The sequence below is a fragment of the Daktulosphaira vitifoliae genome, unplaced genomic scaffold (assembly GCF_025091365.1).
Source record: "Daktulosphaira vitifoliae isolate Bord-2020 unplaced genomic scaffold, ASM2509136v1 Scaffold_1, whole genome shotgun sequence".
NCBI classification, from domain to species: Eukaryota; Metazoa; Arthropoda; class Insecta; order Hemiptera; family Phylloxeridae; genus Daktulosphaira; species Daktulosphaira vitifoliae.
This window is the reverse complement of record NW_026099572.1, coordinates 2,825,114-2,832,915: the sequence shown is the minus strand read 5'-3', so window position 1 is coordinate 2,832,915 and position 7,802 is coordinate 2,825,114.

Here is a 7,802-nt window from a genome sequence, read left to right as displayed (position 1 = left end):
TTTTTGCATTCAAATATTTTCATATAATTCTAAAATTATGTAATTTTTAAAATACCTCAAATTTTCTGTAATATATCAAGATATACTATATGATGTTCCATCTACCTAGGTATATTATGCATATACCAAGGTAACTTGTACCATGGTATAACGAAATGATATCTAGGAACGAGAGATATCGACCTTTCATCATATCTCCCCGGGCGTTTACACCGCCCATCCACCTAGGACTGGGTAAACACACATCATGTGGTTGGGTGAGGGGACTATGCCTTTCACCATATCCCCCCGGCCGTTTACACCGCCCGTCCACCTAGGACTGGGTAAACCTACATCATGTGGGTGGGGGAACTATGCCTTTCACCATATCTCCTCGGCCGTTTACACAGGCCGTCTACCTAGGGAGAGGAAACGGCCGGGGCCGTTTTGGGGGGGTCCCAGCTCATATAATAGTGATCTACTTTTAATTGTATTAATTATTATATTTATGTAGACATTTTAATTTGTATCTGTCTTTTAATTATTTTTTACTAGTTTGATCTTAATTTTCTTTCGAACACAATAAAACAATTTACGTTTAACAATTTATAGGTAAAATGAACTATAAATGTTTTTACAGTAACATTAAGTGAATTGTATAACGAGCGCAGAAACTAAAATAAAAATTAATTTGTTAATAAATAGGTTTATTGATTTTGGTTAATCGATTCGATTCATTTAGTACAAAACAAAACGAGTATTATATAAAATAATGCCATTAAGACGTGATCATAAATTATTTTTCAACTTGATATTTTTTTGCAAAAAACTGTTAAGAAAATGATATTGTTTCAAATACAATATATTTTGAATAAAATAAATCTTATTTTTCGTAAATTAATTCAAATTATAATATTTAAATAAAAATTTATTTATTTTTTATGTTGTAAATGAGGTATTCAAAACATTACCCATAAATATCTGTCTTAAATTTATTCACATTATGAATTTAAATTAAAAATACTTAGTTTTACAAAACAAATAGACTTTACAATAAAATCATAAAAATAAATCGTGACAAGCGCCACAATCATTTAAGACACTAAATTTGCTTATTTGATTTAAATTAAAGTAATTTTTTATATTTTATATTCTTAAAAAAAAGTACACTTATTAGAAACGGCGCACTTAGGCAAAATAACTGCCATGGTCATTTATGATCTGACATTTTATTTGTAGTTTTATTTTATTTTTATATGTCCAGTGTTCTAATTTATTCTAATTATAAGTTTTAAAATTCAATAATTCAATAAATAATTTTGTAAAAATTATTGCAAAATTAATTTATGGCTAATTGAAAATAACTAAATAGTTTGTTAAAAAGAAACTTAAAATGTAGAATAAAGATAAAAATAATAATAAACACGTGCATTTGAATTTCATAGGAGTTATAAAAAAATTGTGAATATTTCATAATAATACGTAAAGAGAAATTGAGGAGTCCACATGAGTAGTAATGGAATGATGCGTTTTGGCCCTCAAAGGTGCCGACAATGACGTCACCTATTGTTCTCGTAACAATGGGTTATTCTGCCTTGCTAAGCGAAAACAGGATAACTCCAGTCAACATGATTTTTCAGGAACACAAAAAAACATTTTTAACAGTAAATCAAGATATCCTTTTTTCCCAATGTATGAACATAAGTCAAAAGATGGTAACTCCATTATTTTTTATAGGATATATCAAGTGTTTGCTTAGTATTTGGATTTACCGTGTTTTCGCTTACAAAACATCAAATATATTGAACTTACCGTATATTTTCTTATTTTATATTTCAATTTTAGATGGGTTTTAATAGGAAATATGCTACTTTTACATCAAAAATCGGTGTAAAATTTTTTAAAAAAATTTTTTTTAATTTTGGAGTTATCCTGTTTTTTCTTAGCACGGCAGTATTGTTCTCGATAAACAATGAGTGCACAGGTGAGATGCAGTCCACGCTGGTGACGTCACACTGATTGTATGATAACCCAAGGCAAACCAGTGGCGGTGACGTCAAAATGACGTCGTATACGACGGTGTAAACCAAGTTAGCGTGAGGGTGCCATTAGTGATGATGTCAAAATGACGTTATCTATGGGAGTTCTCTTCGGGTGACGATTGTCATGCCGTCGGGGCCCCAGTGAAAGTGTTGACGTCGCATACTATGTACGTTGGAATCCAGCCCTAGCCGACCATATGACAGTGTCTATGTCACAAACACAAGTGGTGTAGTTACCGGAATCCCTACTGTGTGGTGCCCTAAGTGTGACTTATGTGTCCCCTGCTGTATTACAGCAATGTGTGCTCCCCGTACTTCGTCAAAATGACGTTGTGTACGGTGCGTGAACCCTGAGTCAGGCGTAGTTCTGACGTTAATATGATGTCACGGCGAATTCGAGGACGCCTTTATCCTTTAATGTTGTTGTAGCGTTTACGGTAAACGTGAATTTTCGGAAAATTCACAGAAATCGCCCGTAACTAAGAAACGGCTAGTCCTAGAGGTCTGAAAATTTTTTTCGTCACCCTCATCCAATCTCCCATCTGTCTTTCGTATGAGATCAATTTCGATGGCCCCCCTATATTTTTTACTATTTTCATGACCACCACGTGTCCGTTCCAAAAATCACGTATTATTATTATTACTTTTATCTCCACCGTTTAAACATCCTTACACATGGTTATACATGTATGCATTATTTTACTATACTCTACGGATGCTGCTTAAGGGTTGTTTATCCGTTGACCGTTGTCAAACCTTCGTGTGTAAATGTATGTGAACAATGGTTAAATACTGCAGTTTTTGTAGTGGTGGTAGTGTTTACATTTGTTATCTACATATAAATAAAAAAAATCATAATCAAATTGTCGACATCTTTTATTATTATTATTAATAATAGTAATTAAAGTATAATTATAATAAATTTATCTTATACAAAATAATTATTAAACAATATATTGTTTAAAATGAATATAATATAAAATAAACCTATTTGATATTATATTTATATATAATTTACAATTTGCGCACTTCTCCGGTAAATGCGTTGTATTCCATTTGACAGTCGTGTATGATAACACAGTACAGTGAAGTTTTAGCGGGAAATTCCAAGTGAGTAAAAATCACTAAGTGTGGTGATTTTTTCTTATNTCGTCAATCACTAAGTGTGGTGATTTTTTCTTATTTTTCACTGTTACCGCAGTAGATACGTTTGAAGTGTGCGTACGGTTAGTAAAAATCATAGGCATGTTTTACTCTGTTTTCAGCGGTAACGTCATATGAAGTGTAATTGTGTGTTATTGACAAACAATTGGTTAATAGTGAAATCCACTTGTACACATGTAACGAAAAACCATTCGTGAACGAATGTGGATAGAAATTGAATAGAAAATTTTCTCTTCTCTGTTGTTATTTATGATTAATGTGCAACCGTACTGATAATTTTTCGTTTTTGAGATTTATTGAACATCCTTCTTGATTTCGTAAAGCGATCCGTACTGTATCCAACACGTTTGTAATTAACGGGTAGTAAACAATTTGTCTGGGTATCTCTATAATGCGGTAGCCTGGTGCCACGTTGGGAGAAAATTCATGTAACGTATGTGATTGTGATCCATTGTGGAATGAACCTACAATAACATTACAGTCTACGCGAATAGATGTAATACTTGTTATGGATACTGGATAATCCGATATGTTTATACTATTAGTGTCCAAATGTCGAGGATTGAAACCCAATAAACGACAAAAAGATCTTGGTCGAGTGAAATCAATTGGATGTCCACACGATATTTCACAATGCATTGTCACGTGGTTCACTACGAGTTTAAACGACGAAGTCACTCTTATATCTTCATTTTTTTCAATAATTGTGTATTGAAATGAAATTTTTTTGTACCGTTCGGCAATATAATTATTTAAATCTTCCACTTCGTACGTTCCGACGGGCAGTGTTACCGTAAGTATGGGTTCATGACCGGGCTTAGAAAAAACAATTACATTATTACTTTCATCAATGTTTGGCATCGTGTTCCAAGTGTGTAAGCTTAACAGTCCGATTTCACAATTATCGGAAACATCGATGTGTGGATTAAAATTACATTCGATTATTGATCCTTTACCGCTAAGTGTCCGCAATTGATCTGGTCAAATGTCTGATAGCTTCTGTAGTTATACGTGATAGTACATCTTTTAAAATACCGCATTACTTCCAATGGAGGAGGTAAATTGCCAAAACTATCAAAGTACTTTATGTGATTACCACGTTTACTGTAAGCCACCCAATGAGTGCCACGATTGCTCGATAAATCCAAATTTATTACGCCCATCTCGTTTATACGAGGTGGTGTACGGGGCAGCGTATCAAGACAAAATACACCGCGAAATACATGAGAATCGAGCACGTGACGTGCGAAATTTTTTATTTCATCGTCAAATAACGCACGATTGGGTAGCTGAGATATTAGTTTTTTTGTTTTGTATTTACACTTTTTGTTCATTTTTTTTATTCTCTATTTTTACTTGTTTGCTTTCTTTTATCAATCTTGTATCCGGTACCGTATGGACGAATATACATTCCATTTCCTACCTTAACACCGGTCCGACCCCTACGGTTGAACTCACTGGCAACCTTTACAACATTTGCAGCACTACCGGCCAATGCTCCTAGTGCCGACAGCCCGTCAAAAATAGGAATTAATGGTAACACTCCTCCGCTTTTCGGGATATTTATTATGCGAAGTATGTGCATGGGACTAATCTTAATATTGCGTTTGGCTGCAAGCAGTGATTTTTGTGCTGTAATTTGTAAATTTGGCACAACTTTTTTACTTTTTTTTTTTTATTTTGAATCCCATACCAAGTTTGCGTTTCAACTTCATTGTCACACCCGAAGCCACTGCACGTTCTGATAAATTCGCGTCTTTGGCACGCACTCGTTCCCACGCTTGGTGTTCTAAAATTTTATCGGCGTGATGACGGTCCTTAAGAGAATTACTCTTGGCGTATGCTATATCGTGTTCACGACATGCTGCATCCAATGGATTGATACCACGGTCACCACGAATCAAACGTTTTTGTAATTTAATTCCGGGGCCCGCGAACTGACATCCTGGCACGTGAGCTTCGAACGGAAGACTGTTAATTACTGAGTTTACAATACCGGAACCTCGTTTCCGTCGTACACCACGACGTCGTTGCGACCGTTGCTCTTTCATTTTCACTTTTAAAGTGAAAATACAAATTTCTATTATATTTAAAGTAAAAAAAAGTATAAAATAAACAAACAAAAGAGCTCTCTGGTGATAGTGAAAAAAGTATAAAAGGAAAACAAAAGATTACAAAATTTAATAAACCATAACATTTTCAGTAGCACAAGAAGATATGTTACTGTTTAAATATTAATATAATTAATAATAATTATAATAGAAAAATAAATAAATGATTTGTGATGCGTTTTGAAAAACAGAACGAAACGCTAGCCGTTGTCAATTTTGACGATCCAGCAGATTTGCAACAACTACATCAACAGTATAAACATGGAAAGTTATTGCCAAACACTATACGAGCTATCATATGCGGACCGTCAAATTGTGGAAAAACCAATTTAATTTTTACACTTTTGTGCGATTCGAATGGTTTGAGATTTGAAAACGTATATATATATTCCAAGTCTTTGGGTCAATAGAAATATCAATTTTTAATTCAAGTGTTGAAAGGAATCGAAGGAATTAGTTGTTCACATTTGAAAATGGCGATGATGTACCACACGTGGATTTGGTTCTACCCAATTCGGTGTTTATTTTTGACGATGTGGTCATGGAAAAACAGAATGTAATGTGCGATTATTTCGCACGCGGTCGACATAAAAGGGTTGATGTCTTTTTCCTCTCACAGACTCTGTCTCGCATACAAAAACAAATGTTGCGAGATAATGCAAATGTGGTGTTGTTGTTTCGACAAGACGAAGTCAATTTGCGACACGCGTTCGATGAATACGTGTGTTGTGATATGAAATTTAATGTATTCAAAGAATTTTGCAGACATTTTTAGGAAAATGATAAATATGGCTTCGCAGTAATATGTACGGATTTCGCACGTGACAGTGGTCGATACAGGTATAAGTTTGATACGTATGTAACAATATGAATGCTGAAAATAATAATAATAATAATGAGAAAAAGAAAAAAGAATCCACGATGAAATTATTGGATCAAACCCGAGAGAATATTAGAAGAAAATACACAGAGTTGCGTCGTAATGAATCGGAGACGATGACTAACTTTCAACAAAAACTAGCACCTATAATCGAACCATTGAATAAAATTTCTAATGCAACCGCCGTTAATGCTAATACACAGAAACAACAACAACAATTTGACTCTGAAGGTAACAGTTTTTCAGAGTTATCTTTAACGCATCTAATAGAACAATGGACTAAAAATCCAAATAGAAATAAAGTGTATGGCCCGAAAATCCAACCGGATGGTACGTTAAGTATGGGCGATACGAATGATATAATCGTAAATGGAGATAGTGTTTGTGTTTACGGAATAAAATATCCATCGTCGATGGGCCTCGTTAATTTATTATTTTCGAAAAATCCTATCACATACAACGATAGTGATTTGGAAACGTACAAGACAATACTGGAGGAAACCGGTGCTCATTTAAATTGAAATTTGACGTTTAAAAAAAGGCGGCGCTAAGTATGTGAAAATTATCGAACCAATGTTCGATGATATCAAGGGGTCGGGTTTATAATTGAAAGTCAACGACAGTGGAAACGACAAGAAAGAGTACTTATATTGGAACGACCACAATGAACTTGTGCAACGTTTGAAGTTGCTTGTATCGGCTCAGTCTGCCGGCAACAGTGGAGTGTCTCCCGAGATTATTTCCATACTAGAAGAACTACACGAAGCTGGATACATTGCGGGCATACCGTCTACATTATGAAAACGAAAATTGCACACGAACTACACCGTCCGGGTCGGAAAACGTATATACGACGGCGTATAAATATTAAGGGAATCAATGATTTATGGCATGCCGACTTAGTGAAGATGACTATGTACGCAGATCGTGGTTACCGGTACATTTCAACATGCGTGGACGGTTTTACGAAATACGCGTGGGCCGTACCACTGAAAAGTAAAACAGCACGAGATGTAACAACCACAATGGCAGACATCCTGAAACTTCNATGGCAGACATCCTGAAACTTGGATACCAACCAAAACTTTTGCAAACCGATCGTGGTACCGAGTTCTACAACAAACAATTCCAGGCGTTAATGGTACGGTATGGGATTCATCATTATTCAACGTTTACAACGTTAAAAGCGTGTCTCGTGGAACGTTTTAATCGCACGCTGAAGACGTTAATGTGGCTTGATTTTACAGCTCGAGGATCATACAAATGGTTGGGTATGTTACCAAATCTGGTCAACGATTATAACAACAAACACGTACACAAAACTATTGGCATGATACCGGCACAAACCGTTCGGAATCCCAGTGCAGTGCGCATTAAATTACGAAAAATACCCAATTATTTACCAATTAAATTTCGAGTAGGCGACAAAGTGAGAATTAGCAAAACGAAATCCGTGTTTGACAAGGGCTATTTGCCCAACTGGAGCAGTGAACTGTTCACTGTAATCAAGGTCAAACGTACATTGCCGCCAATATATTATTTGGAAGATTACCAGGGAAATCCCATTCAGGGTACGTTTTACACCGAAGAGTTGACTCGCACACAGTATCCGGAGACGTATCTTGT